The sequence below is a fragment of the Tamandua tetradactyla genome, chromosome 9 (genome assembly GCF_023851605.1).
Source record: "Tamandua tetradactyla isolate mTamTet1 chromosome 9, mTamTet1.pri, whole genome shotgun sequence".
NCBI lineage: Eukaryota > Metazoa > Chordata > Mammalia > Pilosa > Myrmecophagidae > Tamandua > Tamandua tetradactyla.
The window spans coordinates 58,663,814-58,684,373 of record NC_135335.1 but is presented as its reverse complement, the minus strand read 5'-3'; the positions used below and the strand labels follow the sequence as shown (position 1 = coordinate 58,684,373).

Genomic DNA, 20,560 nt, shown 5'->3' with positions numbered 1-20,560 from the left:
ATGACAGAACCAAGGCATGAGAGCTACTAAGTTGGATGTCAGAAATAGGATTCATAAAAGCATACAGATTGAAATCAGGGGTGAATGCTAACATGATCAAATTTAAAGTTAAAAGAAAAGATAAGAAATACAAGTATAAAGGGCCTGGCTGTGGAGAAGTGAATGTGTTGAAGGCTTCTAAGCACATGCTAGAAAGTGCTCTTCACTTAGTCCTGGCTGAGCACATTCTTGCACATGCTTCCCGGCTCAGGCCTGAGGATTCTCTGCAGAGGCCCAGATGACGTCAGTCATGTTAGTGGAGGGCTACTCACACATAGGGCACATATGGCCCCATGCAGCAAGACACAGTGCACAACCAATGGATGCGTTTCTTTTTAGTCTTTGTTGAGATTTAAGTAGACTCCTGTGCTGTGCTGTGCAGTGATTAAGACTTCTTTCCAGCGATGTGATCAGCCAGTGCTAAGTGAAGACCAACACCTTCTAGCACGTTCTTAGAAGACCCCAAGCCTTCAGAACATTTGCTTCTCCACAGCCAGGTCTTTCGTACCATTTTTGACTGTCAGGGTAAGTACTTAGGCAGAGGGATGGGTCAACTGACTGCTTGAAATGTCAGGAATCCTGCTTTTTTTCATTTGATCTGGCTCTGAGTGGTCACAGTGCATGCATTCTCCCAACCATGGTGAAAACTTCTCTTGAGGAGCTCATTGTTGGTTATTAGAGACCCAGGGTCTTTTATCTTTCTGTTCTGCCATTCTCAGCACCTTAGCATCAAGCTCATACTTTTTCCTCTCGTGGTTGCAAAATGGCTGTTAAACTGCAGGCATTATGGCCTCATGTAGGATGTACAAAGAGGGAGGGAGACTTTCACCCCAAGCATCTACTTCTATTAGCAAATCTTTTTCAAAGCTCCCAGAGACTTTCCTCAAACATCATGGGCTGGAACTGGGTCACATGCCCACCACCCACCCTGACACCCATGGCAAAGGGGAATAGGGTTACCACAATAGTCTGGCCCACATTCCTGACACAGTAATGTCTAACACTTGAAAAAATGTGGGTTCCATTAGCAAGGAAGAGGGGACAGAGGCTGTTGGAAAGGAAGCCAAATGTCTTTACTCTTCCTTGGCCAGTTCCCTCACTGAGTTCATGTGAAGTAATAATCCACATTGCTTATGGCAGCTTTCAGGAGGGTTGTAAGATGGAATGGGGCAGTGGCACCTAGTCGTGTGCTATGGTGGGCACCTGGAAGCCCACTCTGGAGCCTGGAAAGGACTAGAGGAGACAGCACCTAATAGCAATATTGGAAGGTGTATCTGAAATCTATGAGAGCATGGAGAGCTCCCAGTGTGGGGGCTTCCTCCTGGAACTCACAATTGGGATTGTATGAAGTCAAGAGGCTGTGGGTTTGAACTTGTTCTTCACCATGATACAGTGGCTTCTGAGGGACACACGCTGCCTTGGGAGAGCATCCTATCCTTGGGGAAAAGGAGAGGTAATAGCAGAGCCTTAGCTTTATCCTGCACCCCACAGAATTTTATAGGAGAGATCAGAAAGGGATTAGGGAAACAACATGAAGAAATGACCTCATGTGGCTGTTCTTGGCAGGAAGGGTCCCCAAGCCCACTCGTCAGAATGACCTTGGCTGTAGCCAGCAGTGCTTTGGTTCTCGTGGGGGGAGGTTGCCAAAAGGGGCCAAGCTTCAAGAGGATTCTCCTGTGATCCAGCTAGGAAGAAGGTGAACAACACCTAACAGGATGGTTGGAAGCTACTGGCTGGATAGGCCATGAAACTTCCACTGGGTTCCCTCTGTGTGGCTGTCGGGGATGCAGACAGCACCATGGGCAACTTCCCTGTGAGAGGTCCCTTCCACACATTCCCATCTGGTTCATACAAAGCCTTTGGCTGATTTGTTCTCAATTTAACAATGGTTTACAATGGACGATATATAAAACTAGAAATGGAAAAAGGGACAGAAGAAGCCACACTGATAAATGGGAATGAGTTCTGATGGTAAAGAATCTTTGAAACATATCCTAAGATTAAAGGCCTTGTGGATCTTTACCCTGGCTAATGGATATTTTTAAGTATTGGATGGGTTGCCAAGCAGAGGAAGAAAGGAAAAGTAACAGTGAACGTTACTGTGATAGTTAAGTTCATGTCTCCACTTGATTAGGTTAAGCTGTCCATTTGTTTGGTTAAGTAAACACTGGCCTGATTGCTACCGTGAGGATATTTTATAGATAGATTTACATCATTAGCCAGTCAATTGCATCTATGGCTGATTACATCTACAGTCAACAAAGGAGATAACCCTCAGTATTGAGAGCTTCCTCATCTAATCAATTGGTAGCCTTAGAGGGAGGACTGGGAATAGCAGCAGTCAGAGAGAGAAGAAGAGAATTTCTATCTCTACTTTGTCTGTCTAGCTTTTCCTGGAGATTCTTCATCACCTTCCTCTGAGTTCCCAAGTTGTGGCTTTTGGGGAGTTCATCACTTCATTGAGTTTCCAATTTACAGCCCACCCTATGGAATTTGGTTTTACCCATCCCCCATGATACCATGTGCCAATTCCTGTAATACATCTCTTAATATTTGCAAAAATATATTTATATACACTACCAATTCTGTTTCTCTGGAGACCCCTGACTAATACAAGCACCACATGCCAGAGCTTTCCGTGTACTGTACCCCCTTCTAATCCTCAGGTATACCTGTCCCCAGTTTTTAACGCTCCATTTATTTTTTCATACAGCAAGGGAGTTGCTATCACCTTACTCAGTCACAGCTTGTCTCAGGAGCACATGATCTTTGTTACACTTGCTTGCCTCCCTGTTCTGATCAGCCCCGGAGTGAAAAATCAGGATTACTGAGTGGAGGCCAACGGGGCATGAAGTTTAATATGCAGTGCGTTATAATAGCCATTTCATGTCAGAATGCATTGCCTCTGGACATAGGAGAGTTCCTTGTCATTGGAGCAATCTGAGCAGAGGTTGGACAGCCACTTGGTGGAGATGTTGTAGAAGGGATCTGTCTACAAGTAGCCAGGGAGTCCTAAAATGACCTCAAATGATGACGACTTTTCCAATTGTAGCTGGGTCACTTGCATCTTTTCAGTCAGACCTCCATGGATCTGTAAAGCATTTAAACAGTCTCCAGTGATAAAAGGTACATCATGCAACTCCAACAAAACCTAGCATCCCTCCAAACACTAGAAGAGATTTTTTTTTCTTTTTAGAAAAAATATGGCATTATAAAACAAAGTAGTCAAAATATTGGGAAGCTGATGAATGAAGATAAACTATATTGGAATTCCAGCCAAGAAGGGTAAGTGTTCAAAGAAGGAAAACCATGGTTTGGAACCTATAAAATCCCGGAGGGTGCTGCTATAGGGAATGTCACTGTTCACCAAGTGCTGATTAGAGCCAGGGGACTGCTCTTGGTAGGAAATAAGATACTAAGGGTGCCTCAACCCCTTCTAAGTGACACTGACCCATCCAAACCTTGTCATGGGAGCAACCTTACAAAGACCCAAAGTCCCCCACACCAGCTGAATGGACTGGGTTGGACAAATTAGCTGCTGTAATGAAGTACTGTAAACTTGGTGGCTTAAAACCAGAGAAATTTATTGTTTCACATTTCTGGAAGCAGAGGTCAGAAATCAAGGTGTCTACAGGGGCATAGCCCCTCTGAAAGCTGTAGGGGTGAATCTTACCTTGCCTCTTCCCAGCATCTGGTTGTTGCCAGCAATCCTTGGCATTCTGTGGCTTGTGGCAGCACAACTCCAATCTCTGCCTCCATCTTTACCTGGCCTCTCCATGTGTCTCTGTTCCAAAAATTTCCCTCTTCTTCTAAGGATTCCAGTCATTTGATTAGGATCTGCCTTAATCATTTTAAGTTGATTACATCTCCTAATACCCTATTTCCAAACAAGGTCACATTCACAGGTATTGGGGGTTAGGACCTCAATGTATCTTTTGGGGGCAACAATTCAACCCACAATGCCATCTGACTCAAAGGCTAGCCATTGATTAGTCAATAAAGTGGCTGGACATAAGGGGATGAGCTGGGCTGCTCAGATTCCATCTTGAGAATTTAAATGAGGAATAGACTGGGGACACAGTAGGGGAGGGTAAGTTCACAAGGCTGAGGCCAGAGGAACGGCGAGGGCCATGAGAGATGAGAGGATAACAGAGTAGGGTTCTCTCTGAGCCAAAGGCTTTAGTTCCGGGAGCAGGGTCACTGTTCTGAAGAGTAAGGGGCTGGCTGTACCCAGACGCTGCCCCCAGTCCACTGGCCAGCCTGGATGAGCAAGCTGAGCCTGGAGTGAGCAGAGGAGCAGCACAACCAGGAATGAAATCCCCCTGCAGAGCTGTTGCTGTATCCTCTGCTGAGTTAGGTTGAGTATCCCGTTTCTTGAAACACTCTGTCTTAGTTTGCTAGAGCTGCTGTAATGAAGTACACAAACTGAGTGGCTTTAAATAACGGAAATGTATTCTCTCACAGTTTTGGAGGCCAGAAGTTCAAAATCAAGGTATTGGCTGTTTTAAGGGAGAACCTGTTTTGTGCTTTTTCCTTGACTTGTGATGTTGGGTTCCTGGGAATATATGGCATTCTCTGCCTCAGTGGTCACATGACATTCTCCCCTCGTCTGTTTGTCTGTCTGTGTCCAATTCTCCCCTTTCCATAAGGACACTAGGACTATTGGATTAGTACCCACTCTCATCTTAACTAATAACAGCTTCAAAGGGCCTATTTCAAAGGACTCATGGTCTGAAAGTTAGGACTTGAACATATCTGTAGGGGAAGGGGAAGCACAATTCAGTCCATAACATACTTCGTTTATGAAATAGTTAATTTTACGACAATGAAAATGCTACTCATCACTGTCAAGTAGAAGGAACAAATTATTCTCAGAGATAATGCAGGTCACATCTTTAAACAGGTACATGGATAAATATTAGGATATCTCCACTTATATGACACAATAAAGTTGCTGTAGTCAAATAGAAAACTTCAGTTTTCCAGGAATCCTCTTTGGCAGAACGCCTTATTCCCTTAGAATGAGACGCTTCTGTAAAAATTGCACATTACCATCATATTGGAATTGGCACACTAATGACTCAATGGACTGGAGCAAATTGGACATGAACAAAAAGATCATACAACTGTTATAGGTGAGAGAAATGAAATGTCTGATTTTTCTAATTTAGTATTATAGCATGACCATTATCCAAGAAGAATTGATAAAACTAGAGCTCGCTGATTGCTAGGTTTAATTCAAGGAAGGAAGAGAGAAATCAAGGTAGTTTTCTTCTCTGAAATATTATAGGATGAAAAATTCGGTAGCAAAGCAATTTTTTTATAACAATGAATCCAAATTCAAGAATAATTTCACAAAACTTCAAATATATCCCTAAGTTGGTAGGTATATTTAAGTGGTGAGGTCTTACAGTGCTTGCTGTACATATAGCTTTGCAATGTTTTTCATGGAAAACATCATGAGGTAAAAAGAGACCGTGTGTCGTAATATGTTAGGCTAAATGCTGGTGAAGCACAGCCAAAATTGGCATAGCGAAATTGGAAGGTTGGTAAAGATTTTCCCTTTTGGGTGACCTTCCTCGATTGCCCCCTTATATTTATAGATTTTTCAAGCAATTTTATTCAGATATATTCACACACCATACAAACCATCTGTTCTAGTTTGCTAGCTGCTGGAATGTGGTATACCAGAAACAGAACAACTCTTAAAAAGGGAAATTTAATAAGTTGCAAAAGGTCATGAAAATGTACCAATTAAAGCAAGGCTATAGAAATGCCCAATCTAAGGCATCCAGAGAAAGATACTTTGGTTCAAGAAGGCTGATAAAGTTCAGGATTTCTCTCTTAATTGGAAAGACACATGGCAATCGAACATGGCAACGTCTGCTAGCCTTCTCTCCAGGCTTCTTGTTTCATGAAACTTCCCCAGGAGCATTTTCCTTCTTCATCGCCAAAGGTCTCTGGCTGCCTGGGCTCTGTTGATTCTCTTGGTTCTGTTTCTCTCTCCAAAATTCCTCTTTTAAAGGATTACAGTAAATTGATCGAGACCCGTCTGGAATGGGTGGAGTCATATCTTCCTGGAAGCCACCTAATCAAAAGTTAGCCACACAGCTGGGTGGGTCACATCTCCATGGGAACAATCAAAAGACTCCCAGCCAGCAATACTGAATGAGGATTTAAAGGACATGGCTTTTCTGGGGTCCTCCACAGATTCAAACCAGCACAGCATCAGTGAGCAATCAATGGCTTTTAGTGTAATCTCAGAGTGGTGCATTCATCACCACAATCAATTTTAGAACATTTTTGTATCTCCAGAAAGAAAAACCCCATACCCCTTAGCAGTCACCTCAATTACTCTATCCTTCACCCTACATAACCCCTAATCTATCTCTATAAATTTATTTATATTTATCTATTCTACAAATGGAATCATACAATATGTAGTATACTGTGCTGGTTTCTTTCACTTAGCATGATTTTTTTTTTTAAATTAGAGAAGTTGTAGGTTTACATAAAAGCCATGCAAAAGTGCAATATTCCAATGTACCCCCGATTGTTGATACTTTCACTGGTGTGGGACTTGTCACCATCAATGAAAGAATATTAAAATATTGTTAACTGTAATTGATAGTTTACATTAGGTGCATTTTCCCCATTACCAGCCTAATGGTAACAACTGTAATAGTGATGTACATTTGTTATAATTCATGAAAGAACATTTTTATATTTGTGCTATTAACCATGGTAATTATCCACAGTAGGCCTCACCGTTTTATGCAATCTTATGTTTTATCCTCTAACTTTCTTTCTGGCAACACACCTGATCCAGAACTTTCTCTTTCAACCACATACACACTGCTAATTGCACTCACAATGTTGTGCTACCATCACTACCTATCCATCTCCAAACCATTTACATTCAACCTAATTAGAAATTATGCACAAATTAAGCATCACCTTCCCTTTCTCTACCTTAATTCTATCTCCTGGTAACCTATATTCTGGTTTCTAACTCTGTTGAGTTTCCTTATTATAATTATATCATATCAGTGAGATAATACAGTTTTGTTCTTTTTGTATGTGGCTTATTTTATTGAACATAATGTCCTCAAAGTTCATCCATGTTGTTACATGCATCAGTGCTTCATTCCTTCCTACAGCTGAATAATATTCCATTGAATGTATATAACACAATGTGTTTATCCATTCATTGATTCATGGGTAGTTGGGTTGCTTCCATCTTTTAAAATTGTGAATAATGTCACTATGAACATCAGTATGCAAACATTTGTTTGCATCTCTGCTTTCAGTTCTTCTGGGTTTGTACCTAGTTCCAGGATTGCCAGATCATAGGGAAATTCTTAGCTTCCTGAGGAACAGCCAAATTGTCTTCCACAGCCGCTGCAGTATCCCACCAGCAGGGAGTGAATGTTCCTATTTCTCTACACCCTCTCCAGACTCATAGTTTTCTGTTTTTTTAATAGTGGCCATTCTAGGAATTTTTAAAATAGTGGCTGTTCTAGGATTCTCATTGTAGTTTTGATTTACATTTCCCTAATAACTAGTGATGTTGAGCATCTATTCACATGATTTTTTTTAGACATTTGTATTTCTAATTTGGAAAACTTTCTATTTAAGTCTTTTGCTCATTTTTAAATTGAGTTGTTGGTCCATTTATTGTTGTGTTGTATGATTTCTTTATATATTCTTATTGGATATGTGGTTTACAATTATTTGCCCCCATTGAGTAGGTTGTCTTGTCAGTTTCATAATAAAAGCCTTTGATGCACAAAAGTTATCGATTTTGATGAGTCCCATTTACCAATTTTTGTCTTTTGTTGCTTTTGCTTTGGGTGTAAAGCCTGAGAAACCATTGCCTACAACAAGATCTTGAAGATGCTTCCCTATATTATCTTCTAGGGGTTTTATGGCCCTGGCCTTTATATTTAGGTCTTTGATTCATTTTGAGTTAATTTTTGTATATGGTGTGAGATAGGGATCCTTTTTCATTCTTTTGCGTATGGATATCCAGTTCTCCCAGCATCATTTGTTGAAGACACTGTTCTGTCTCTGTTGAGTGGACTCAGGAGCCTTGTAAAAAGTCTATCCACAGGGTGGGTCATGGTGGCTCAGCAGGCAAAGTTCTTGCCAGCCATGCCTGAGATGCGGGTTTGATTCCCGGCGCCTGCCCATGCAAAAACAACAACAACAAAACAAAAAACAAAGAAATCAATCAACAATAGATGTAAAGGCCTATTTCTGAACTCTCAATTCATTTCTAAACTGCTTAGAAGACAAAAATAGGGCATAGTTGAAATTTAAAGTGACAATGAGCACGCTTATAGTGGTGTGCTTGACAAAACTTTACACAGAAAACAACTGCTTAATTGGTCCCTCACAGTAAGGTTTTAAAACTCAGCCATCTTTTCACTTTCTTATGATTAGAGGTTTGTGACTATGAAAGGATCTTATAGGTTAAAATGATCAAAAACCATTTTGAGGAACTGGCATCTTGGAAGGCACAAACATATCAAGAGAATGCAGTGGGGTTGATGTACTAACCCCTGGCTCCTGCCCACTGGGCACTGTTACTACTCTACTCAGCCCAATCAAGGCAAGGGTGCTTCCTTGTTAAATGAGCTATATTACAGAATTGATCACTGTTTCAGACCAGTTAATACAATATTCAAGTAACATGATGTTTTGAATGGATAGGTGAAATAAATTTGACTTAACACTTTCTGTATATACATAAACTTAAATAAAACTTTAAATGCATATGAAATATAATTTATATCTTTTAGGATTCTGAACTAAAAGTTAAACTATCATTTGTTTTAATAATACCATATTTTGCACAATAACTTATGCTTAGGAGAAATTTCTGCAAAACATATAAATATGACATTCACATTGATAATTGTTAAGAAGACAAAGCTTAAGGAAACACTGCATCTTAAGTGGTTATCATGATGGACCCTTAACATCTCATTTGCTACCTGCTAATGTAGCTAATTCGTTACATGTTAAAAAGGGTCTTAACATAAATAAGACCAAACCACTCAACTTTTACAGTTAAGTGATTTCTTGCATTTACAACACCATTATAAAGACAGTGTAATGAAAAAAAAGTTAAATTACAGTGCTGTCTTACACTTGAAACTACAGAAAAGGCAGTCAGGCCAAGTCACTATCCTTTTTCTTTCTGTCAAATGAAAATTTATATGCCCCTTTCCTTTGGAGGAAAAGCCAAAATTCAAATGCTGAGATCCTAAGTACACCGGCACCGTGACGTTTCAGAGCTGGAGACCACTCAGCGCTAGGAACCAAGTATGGGGACAGAGCAGAATGCAGATAAATGCCAGGTACTGCTGTCTGCTGGCCTTGCTAAATAAAAATTAGCATCAATTGACCAGAAGGGGTAGATTCTTAAGGAAAATAGCCTGGGCTTGAAGAGAGGAACAGAACTCCTGGCAGAGCGAGAAACCCATGGCATCAAACTGCCTACTGCTGATGTTAACAGGAAGGAGGTCTTGAGAATAAGTGGAGACCCCAAAGCTTTGGTTCACCTTTAGCGTCCCCTTTAGAAGATGTGCCAAACCTATGTTGACCCCTCCCCATGTTTTTCTTGCTATTTTCCAATTACGCAACAGGCTTATGATACAAATTAAGTGGAGATGGGGAAAGAGGATTCCATTAGAATGCAGTTTGACAGTTTGTTTCTCAACCCCTCAGGAGGTCTGCAATCTGGTAAAAAATCAAAATAATTCTGGAGTCTTAGAAAATTCATTAGAAAATCTACTTGTTACCAGTATAAGCAAAGGGCATAACATAGTATTTTGTAGACTGTTCCCTTTTCATCTAGGTCATCATAGACCCATAAATTGATGACTTCGCTGTACTATATAAACTATAAATTAAAAGAGATGGGTGGTGTTTGTGTGATCACATCAGTACCTGAAGGACTCAAAATGATACATGGAGTGACATGTAAAAGACCGGCAAATCAAGAGACTAGGGGAAACTGAGTAGCTTTTATAAAACCATTGCCAGATATTCTAATACCCTTTACTGAGCTAAACTGACATGTAGGAACTGCACTCTGTCAGAATCTGCAGCCAGCTCTCCCCTGTCTCCTAATCCCAGTGATGTTATCTTTGCCCAGAAATACACTTTAAAGAAGAAATAAGATACTAAAGCAGGAAAAAGATAGATTATATGTTTGCCAAAGGGAGAAGGCACCAATTCCAAATAAACAAGCACCAGGTACACTCTTAGAGTTGGTTAGTGGGGGAAAGGGGGTGGCAACTATCCTATGATTGTGATGCTGAAAGATAAAGCCAAGAGTTTTGAAGTCCACATTCCCTTTATGCTATAGTGTCCAAGGACAGTTGTTGTGAACTGGTTTTCGACCATCTGGGAAGGCAGAAGGGAGAAGGGGAAGGTTTAAGCCAATCAAATTCATACACCATAATTACATCCTAAGTTTGGGGAAGGGTGAATTCCATCAGGATGCTTGGCACAGTGCAGGTTATGGTGCTGTCAGCCCGTGTGTTATGATTTCCATTTCACTTTGGTGGTTGTCCCAGAAAAGAACACGAGAAACTTTCTAGAAGGTCAAGAGGGACACAATTACTCTGAAAATTGCATTATGTACAAAGTAGAAGTGGGTCCTGCAGATACAAAATCGTGCATTCCTGGTCGACTCCCTGTTCTGAAGAGGTGCCACAGGTGGGGCCCAGGGGCTCTGACTGGGGAGGCAGTTCCAGATCCCAGGAGGTGTGCAGACTGGAAGATTTTCTCTGCTCTTAGACTGGGAGAGAGGCAATAGGCTCTCTGGGAAGTGGCATCAATGTAAAGGAAGGAGCAAAGAATTAAGGCAGATGTAGCACAGGACTGGAAGTAAATGCCTTCTTTGGTAAGAGCTGCCTGTCCACAGAGATGTGATGCAGATAGCTAGGAGATGTCTTGTAATACCTGATTTCCTGGATAACACCGTAGTCCATACCAAGTGTTCAAAGCAGTCAACATTTCTCATGAGGCAGCTTATATCTGATGTCAGGAACAAGAGCAGCCTCATCTTTCTTTTCAGGCATCGTGGTAGGACTTTATGGGTTTCTGGTGACTGGGCCCTTTGGTCTCTTCTTTGCCATGTTCTACTGCCCATTCTTATAAAAATTCATCTATGCTGAAGTGATGTCAATAATTTACAAAAAAGTTTTTCACTTGTACCACCGATTTGTTTCCAGTTACATCTGAGATTGCCTGAAAGTCTCGGCCATGTTTCCTGATGGTTTATATGGCAAAGAGCAGCTCTTCTGTGGTCCAATGTGCATTAAATTTCTGAACCATCCCTGGAAGTCAATGCAGTTCCTTTCCACCATCAAATTTTTCTTTGAGAATATTGTTTGTTTAAGATTTTGAACCTGTTGTTTAATTTAAACCAGGTCCATATCTGGTTGTTGAAAATCATTGTAGCAACAGTTGCACTGGCAGAAGTGGCCTCCACATCTTCTTGAGAAAGAAACATTCCTTAAGAAAGAAAGAGGTTTTCTTTTTGCTCTGTTTTTTAGCTTGTGTTCTCTATTTTTCTTTTTTGATCTGAGCAAATGTATTGGTTGGGGGTACCTCCTTTTTGTTTTCCTTGTTTTGATTAACCTCAGTGCCAAATGGGGTTATTTCCATCTGTTTCTTCCAGCACATCCTTACTTTCCTCCTACTCAGTTTTGTTTCTGAGCATGGCATCCCACCACCTGACTTCGGTCCTTGTCTTTTTCAAGAATGGTAAAATTTCATTAGACTTGCAATAGATTTATCAGGAAGCATTTGTTGGATACTATGAAAAGTTTTCCCATGAAAACTAAAGGCTCGCTCAAACAAGAATTTATCTTCCACAGTCCACTCATCTGGAAATGGGGTAAAGTTGGCCAAATTAGTCAAAGCTTTTTCAATGTTATGCTTATGCCAAGAAGGCATCTCAAGGGCCTGTTCCATGTTGTACTCATGCTCCTCTTTAGCAAAGGCAATGCATCCATCCAGTTTGCCTCGGATAGATTCTCATTAGGTGGCCAGACCAGCACACTAAGGTTGTCTCTTTCTTGATTGTGTTATGCCGGTTTGTTGGGGTCCAAGTCAGGCACTTGGTACTGGGATCTGACCCTCAGGCTGCCACCACCATGCTCCCCATGGCTGGACTGAGCTGCCTTCCTTCCAGGAAGGCCATTACTTGGAATGGCAGCCAAGATGGCCACAATATTCCTTCCTCTCTGCTCCCCTGAGACTTGAGGCGCTTATCTACCATGGTCAGCATTGGTGGGGCCTGGGCCATAGTGCTGGCACTGGTGGCTCCTGAGGAAAGTGCCCTGGACTTGGGGAGGAAGGGGTACAAGGTGAGCACAGCACAAGTTCAGGCTGGGGGTTTCCATGGCAGTGGAAGACAGAACCTCTTCAAGCCCCAATGCCCAGTGAGTGCAATTTTTGTTCTCATTCTGCCTGTATTTCACTACCCTAAGAGCAGTGAGCAGGGGGTGGCCTCCATTCCTACCTTTTGAAGTGTCTTTATCAAGAAAGGATGCTGGATTTTGTCAAATGACCTTTTTGCATCAATCAATTTGATCATGTTGTTTTGCCCCTTTAATATATTAATGTGGTATATTACATTAATTGATTTTTTTGTGTTGAACCACACAAGAAAACCTACTTGATCATGGCATACATCTTTTTTTAGTGTGCTGTTGTGTTCAGTTTGCAAGTATTTTGTTGAGGATTTTTGCATCTGTACTCATTAGATTGGTCTGTAATTTTCTTTTCTTGTAGTGTCTTGATCTGGCTTTGATATTAGGGTGATGTTGGTCTCATAGAAGGAGTTAGGTTGTGTTCCCTCCTGTTCAATTTTTTGGAAAAATTTGAGCAGGATTGGCATTAATTCTTCTTGGAATAAATGCTAGAATCCCCCTGTGAAGCCATCTGATCCTGGACATTTCTTTATTGGGAGGTTTCTGATGACTGATAGTGCCAGTTTAAAACTATTATATACCCCAGAAAAACGATGTTTTAATCCTGATCCAGTCTTCTTGGGGCCAGACCTACTGTTTAGGGTGGGAAATTTTTTTCCCATTTTATTTTATTATTAATTAAAAAAATTAACAACAAACAAACAAAACAATAAGATATCATTCCATTCTACATATATAATCAGTAATTCTTAATATCATCATATAGTTGCATATTCATCATTTCTTAAAACATTTACATCGATTTAGAAAAAGAAATAAAAAGACAACAGAAAAAGAAATAAAACAATAATAGAGAAAAAAAGTTATACATACCATACCCCTTACCCCTCGCTTTCATTTACCACTAGCATTTCAAACTAAATTTATTTTAACATTTGTTCCCCCTATTACTTATTTTTATTCCATATGTTCTGCTCTTTTGTTGATATGGTAGGTAAAAGGAGCATCAGATACAAGGTTTTCACATTCACAGAGTCACATTGTGAAAGCTATATCATTGTTCAATCATCATCAAGAAACATGGCTACTGGAACACAGCTCTACATTTTCAGGCAGTTCCCTCCAGCCTTCCCACTACATCTTGAGCAACAAGGTGATATCTACTTAATGCATAAGAATAACCTCCATGATAACCTCTCGACTCTGTTTGGAATCGCTCAGCCATTGACACTTAGTCTCATTTCACTCTTTCCCCTTTTGGTCAAGAAGATTCTCTCAATCCCTTGATGTTAATTCTCAGCTCATTCTAGGGTTTTTCTCAGTCCCTTGATGCTGAGTCTCAGCTCATTCCAGGATCTCTGTCCCACGTTGCCAGGAAGGTCCACACCCCTGGGAGTCATGTTAGGGTGGGAAATTTTGATTGAATTGTTTCCATGGAGATATGACACACCCAGTTATGGGTCTGACTTTTTGGTTAGATTACTTCAATGGCCTTTTGATTAGAGGGAGATGTGATACCACCCATTCAAGGTGGGTCTTGATTCGTTTATTAGAGTCTTTTAAAAAGGAAAATATTTTGGAGAATCCTCAGATGCAGATGCTTGTGAAACAGTTGCTTCAGAGTTGATGGAGACATCAATATTTGGAGATGCTTGGAGTGTTGACAGAGAGAACTGATACCTTGTCACAGGCAGAACTCAGCATGTTACCATGTGCCTTCCCAAGAGATGCTAAGCAAGCCAGAACCCAGAGTTGTGTCCCAGAGGAGCTAAATGAAGGCCCGCAGATGCTTAGAGAGGAAACCCCTGGAATCAGAAGCTGGAAGTAGTGGAACTGGGAACAAGGATAAGATGCTAGCCACATGCCTTCCTATGCGACAGACATCAGCCTTTCTTGAGTCAATGTATCTTTTACTGGATCCCTTAGTTTGGACATTTTTCTGACCTTGAAACTGTGAACTTGTAACATAATAAATTCCATTTTTAAAAGCCATTCCATTTCTGGTAAATTACATTCCAGCAATTGCAGCAAACCCAAACACTGATTCAATCTCATTATTTATAATTGACTCTGTTTCTTCTAGAGTCAGTGTAGATTGTGTGTTTCTAGGAATTTGTCCATTTCATCTAAGTTTAATTTGTTGGCATATAATTGTTCATAGTTATCTTTTTATGATCCTTTATATTTCTATGTGGTCAGTAGAAATGTCCCTCCTTCCATTTCTGTTTTTATTTGTTTGCGTCCTCTCTTTTTGTCTTTGTCAGTCTAGCTAAGCAATTGTCAGTTTTATCAATCTTCTCAAAGAACCATATTTTGGTTTTGTTAATTATTTCTGTTTTTTATTCTTAATTTCTGCTATAATTTTTGTTGTTTCCATCATTCTGCTTGCTTTGGGATTAACTTGCTATTCTTTTTCTAGTTCCTCCAGATATTCAGTCAGGTCTTTGATTTTAGCTCTTTCTTCTTTTTTATCAGAGACATTTAGGACTATAAGTCTCTCTCTCAAAACTGCCTTCACTGCAGCTCATCAGTTTGATAAATATTCTTGTTTTCATTCATTTTGAAATATTTACTGCTTTCTCTTGCAATTTCTTATTTGACCCACTGATTGTTTAAGAGTGTGTTGTTTAACTTCCATATATTTGTGAATTTTCCAGTTCTCTGCCTGTTATTGATTTCCAGCTTCATTCCATATGGTCAGAGAAAGTGCTTTCTATAATTTCTATCTCTGTATAATTTCATATGGTCTATTCTGGTCCATGAGCACTTGAGCAAGTTGTATATCCTACTGTTTTGGGGTGCAGTGTTCCATATATGTCTGTTAGTTCTCGTTCAGTTATGTTATTTAGTTTATCTATTTCCTTATTGATCCCCCGTCCAGGTGTCCCAATCTGTCTATTGATGAGAATGATGTATTGAAGTCTTCAACTACTATTGAAGAGTGTATTAGTTAGGGTTCTCTAGAGAAACAGAATCAACAGGGAACACTTGCAAATATAAAATTTATAAAAGTGTCTCACGTGACTGCAGGAATGCAGAGTCCAAATACCGCAGGGCAGGCTGTGAAGCCGACGACTCTGATGGAGGGTCTGGATGAACTGTACAGGAGAGGCTCACCAGCTGAAGCAGGAATGGAACCTGTCTCCTCTGAATCCTCCTTGAAAGGCTTCCAGTGATCAGATTAAGCATCACTCACTGCAAAAGATACTCCCCTTTGGCTGATCACAAATGGAATCAGCTGTGGATGCAGCTGACATGATCATGATCTAATTCTATGAAATGTCCTCATTACAACAGACAGGCCAGCACTTGCCCAACCAGATAAACAGGTATCACAACTTGGCCAAGTTGACACATGTCCCTTACCATGACAAAGAGACACCTATTTTTCCTTTCAGTTTTTTCAGTGTTTGCCTCATGTATTTTGGGACATCCTATTACGTGCATAAATATTTATGATTGTTATTTCTTCTTGGTTTATTGCCCCCCTTTGTTAGCATATATTGAACATCTTTGTCTCTTATAACAGTTGTACATTTGAAGTGTATTTTATCTGATATTAGCATAGCTACCCATGCTCTTTTTTGGTTACTGTTTGTATTGGAATATCTTTTTCCAACCTTTCACTTTTAACCTTGTTGTGTCCTTGGCACTAAGGTGAGGTTCTTGTGGATAGAATATAGATGAATCATACTTTTGAAAATCCATTCTGCTAAACTGTGTTTTTTGATTAGGGAACTTTAATCCATTAACATTCAGTATTATTACTGAAAGCAATACTTACTTCACTATTTTATCCTTTGGGTTTATATGTCTGAGTTAGTTTCTAAGATGCGGGAATATACCAGAACTGGAATTACTATTAAAAGGGAATTTAATAAGTTACAAGTTTACAGTTCTAAGGAAGTAAAAGTGTCCAAATTAAGGTACCAACAAGAGATTACCTTCACTCAAGAAAGAGATGGGGTCAAGAACACCTCTGTCAGCTGGGAAGTCATGTGGCTGGCACCTGCTGGTCCCTTGCCCCTGGGCTCCATTGCTTTCATCTCTGTTCCTATAGGGGTTCCTCATTTTGCTTCTCTGGGGCTGGCTTTCATCTCTTGGCTTCTCTCGGCTCTCTCCAGGTTCTGGCTTGCTTAACATCTCATGGTGATGTCTACTGGGCTTCAAGCATCTCCAAACATCCATGTCTCTGCTCTCTGAAGCAACTGTTCTCCAAGTGTCTACATCTGCTTTTTCTGCCGGCTCTGAGGCTTCTGTCATTTCTGATTCTCTCCAAAATGTTTCCTTTTTTAAAGGATTTTAGTAAACTAATCAAGACCCCCCTGGAATGGGTGAAGTCATATCTCCATCTCATCAAAGGTGACACCCACAATTGGGCATGTCATATTTGTGGAGATAATCTAATTAAAATTTCCAACCTACAGTACTGAATCAGGATGAAAAGAAATGTTTGTTCCTACAAGATTGAGTAAGGATTAAAACAGGGCTTTTCTAGGATACATACTACTTTCAAGCAAGCGCAATGTCATATCTTGTTTTTGTCTCTCTTTTTACCTTTAGTTACACTTACTGATAATCTTGATTTCTACATTCTCTCTCTCTCTCCTGTCATTTCCTTTCCGCTTGCAGAACTCCCTGTATTATATCTTTTAGGGCAGGTCTCTTTTGATGAACTCTCAGTTTATGTTTTCTGTGAATATTTAAAATTCTCTGTTATGATTTGAAGCTATTATGTACCCCCCAAAAGGCCCTGTTCCTTTAATCCGTTCATGTGGGTGCAGACCTGTTGTAGGTGGGACCATTTGGTTAGGTTATTTCAATTGATATGTGACTCATCCCATTCAAAGTGGGTCTTAATCCTTTTGCTGGAATCCTTTATGAGTGGATAAAAGACAGATAAAAACCAGAGAGCCTAGAGAAGCTCCAGAGGATCTGAGACGGAAGGGCACACCCACAGAAGTTGAGAGAGGAAGACACTGAAGCCTGAAAAGGAAGGATCAGCAGACACTGGCCATGTGTCATGCGACAGAGGTGACCTAGATGCTGGCAGCCTTTCTCCAGAGAATGTATCTTCATCTTGATACCTTAATTTGGACATTTTCAAGGCCTTAGAACTGTAAATTTGTAAGTTAATAAATCCCCATTTCAAAAGCCAACCCACTTCTGGTATATTGCATTTTGGCAGTTTAGCAAAACAAAACACTCTCCCTTATTTTTGAAAGACAGTTTTGTCAGATAAAGAATTGTTGGCTGGCAGTTTTTCTCTTTCTGTACCTTAAATATATACCACTGCTTTCTTGCCTCCATAGTTTCTGAAGAGAAGTTGGCATTTAATCTTGTTGCAGTTTCCTTGTATGTGACACATTGCTTTTCCTTTGCTGCTTTCAGGATTCTCCATCCTTGGCATTTGACATTGTGGTTAGTATGTCTCAGAGTAAGTCTATTAGGAATTATTCTGTTTGGAGTACGTTGCACTATGTGGACATGTGTATTTATGTCTTTTGTAAGAACTGGGGAATTTTTAGTCATTATTTCCTCAAATGGTCTTTCTGCCTCTTTTCCCTTCTCTTCTCCTTCTAGGAAACCTATTATGTGTATGTCTGTGCATTTTGTGCCGTCATTCAATTCTTTGAGACCCTGCTCGATTTTTCCATTCTTTTCTCTATTTATCCTTTTGTCTATAAGATTTCTATTGTTCTGTCTTCTTGTTTGCTGATTCTTTTGTCTGTTCAAATCTGCTGTTGTTTGCCTTCAGTTTGTTTCTAATCTCTTTATGTTCCTTTCACTCATAACAGCTCTGTTATGTTTCTTTTCATACTTTCAGATTCTTCTTTATGCTTATCCAATGTCTTTTAAAAAGTTTTATTGTGGATATATATATATATATATATATATATATATATATATATATATATATATATATAAACAAAACAACCACAAAAATTGCCGTTATATCTATTTTTATTAGTGTACAATTCAGTGCAATAATTACTTTTACCAGGTTGGCTACTGTCACCACCATGCATGACCAAAATCTTTTCATCACCCTAAATGGAAGCTCTGTATCCATTAAGCAAAATCTGCCCATCTCCAATTTCCCCTAGTCCCTTGTAACTTCTAACCTATGCTCTGTTCTTGACTTTTCTTATTCTAGATGTTTAATCTAAGTGGAATCATACAATTTTGCTCTTTTAGTTTGATGGTTTTAAGGTCAATATTTAAAGGCAAATCTATTGTAATCCTGTATATCAATTATATTTCTAACAAAAGAAAATAAAAATGTTAAAGAGGCATTCTTGTAGAAGAACAGTGTTGGAGGACTTTTAGCAGCAGTTATTAAGATTTCTTAGAAAACTATAGTAAGTAAAACAATGTGATATTATTGCAAGGATAGACACACAGATTAGCAGAACAAAGTAGTGAGTTCATAACCAGGAAAAGTTGGATAAAGTGGATTCCATTAAAGACTCTGTTCATCAAAGAAAAATGAAAAAGAAAAATACATTGAAATGAGTTGAAAAGGCAAGTCACAGAAGAGAAGAGTTTTTGGCACTCAGAACCAACAAAGTGTTCACAGCCAGAATATATAAAGAACTCCTAAATATCAGTATGACAGAGAGGAACTATCCATAGAAATATGAGTGAGAGAATTCAGCATTGCTTCACAGAAGGGATTATCCATATGACCCAAAAATCATATGACAAACTCACCTCATTAGTGATCAGAGCATCACAAAACAAAATGACATACCACTCATACCCTCATTCACTGTTAGTTGGAGTGTGAATTGGTACAATCACATTAAAAAACATGTCAATATCTACTAAAAGGAACATTTACACACTCCATGATCCAGTATATCCACTTCTAGGTCTATTTCCAATAGAAATACATGCACGTATGCATCATAAGAAAATGACAACAGTAATATTTATAATGGTTTCAAACTGAAAACTTGATGTCTAGCAACAGTAGAACGTTACATATTCATCCAGTGGAATTCTGTACAACAATGAAAATAAACAAAAGATACATGCCACAACATGGATGAATCTTTCCAAGATTATATCGAGCAAAAGAAATCATATACGAGAATATATACAGAATAATGCCATTTCCTAGAAGGCTTAAAATATGCGAAACAAAATTATAATGTTAAGTCTCCTTTGAAGAGGAGAGCAAAAGTAGTAATTAGTAGCAGGAGCAAAGGGGACTTGTGAGGTGCTGAAAGTATTCTATTTCTTTTTTGGGGGGTGCATGGTCTGGGAAACAAACCCAGGTCTCCCACATGGAAGGTGGGCATTCTAACCACTGAGCTACCTGTACACCCCTAGTGTTCTATTTCTTGATCTGAGAGGCAATTATGTGGGTGTTTGCTGTGTGATCAGTTTCTTCTTAATTATCCTTTATCTCTTTAGCCGTATTTTCCTTCATCTCCTTGAATTGATTTAAGAGATCAATTTAACATTTTTTGATTAGTTGTTCACACTTCTATGTCTCCTCTGAAATTTTCATTTGTTTCTTTGACTGGGCCATATCTTCCTGTTTTTTTTACTGTGGCTTGTAATTTTTTTGCTGATGTCCAGGCTTCTGATTATCTTGATGAATTACTCTGAAGTAACTCTTAAGTAACTCTGACTCTGAAGGTCAGTTTCTCTCTCTTGTCTAGGAAATTATTGTGGGTTAGCTTTGTGTTAAGGCTCTTCTTTGACAATTCTTTCAATCTATTCTGGTTGTTTAACTGATCAGATAATTTCAGCTCTTTTTCATCTGTTTCTTGCCCTGGGTGTGCAGTTCAACTTTAAAGATTGTACTATTTGAGTAATTGTTTCACTCCCAGGAGAAAGTTTCCTTTCCTCTGTCCAGTCTCTGGGAAACTCAATCTATTCTGTTTTTTTAAAATTTTGACTCTATTATTTCTTTTTACTCTCCTTTCTTTGCCTCTGGCTGCTTTTGCTTGGAGGGCAAATTCTGGGAGGAGAATTATCCCTGGAGAGGACTTTCCTAAGTCAGTATTTCCCAACCAAAACAGGGCCAGAGACCCACGAAAGGGGTCCAAACA

General features: G+C 39.5%; 1 long non-coding RNA gene and 1 pseudogene across 1 annotated transcript; both read right to left on the bottom strand.

Annotated features, from left to right (window-relative positions):
* Positions 1-2,896: 2,896 nt before the first annotated feature.
* Positions 2,897-19,443, bottom strand: LOC143646115 (uncharacterized). Its single transcript, XR_013157295.1, has 3 exons — positions 19,209-19,443; positions 3,713-3,848; positions 2,897-3,130 (listed from the first exon to the last, which is right to left on the bottom strand). It is a non-coding gene; the product is annotated as an uncharacterized LOC143646115 (long non-coding RNA).
* Positions 11,064-12,747, bottom strand: LOC143646344 (REST corepressor 1 pseudogene; annotated as a pseudogene).
* Positions 19,444-20,560: the final 1,117 nt, after the last annotated feature.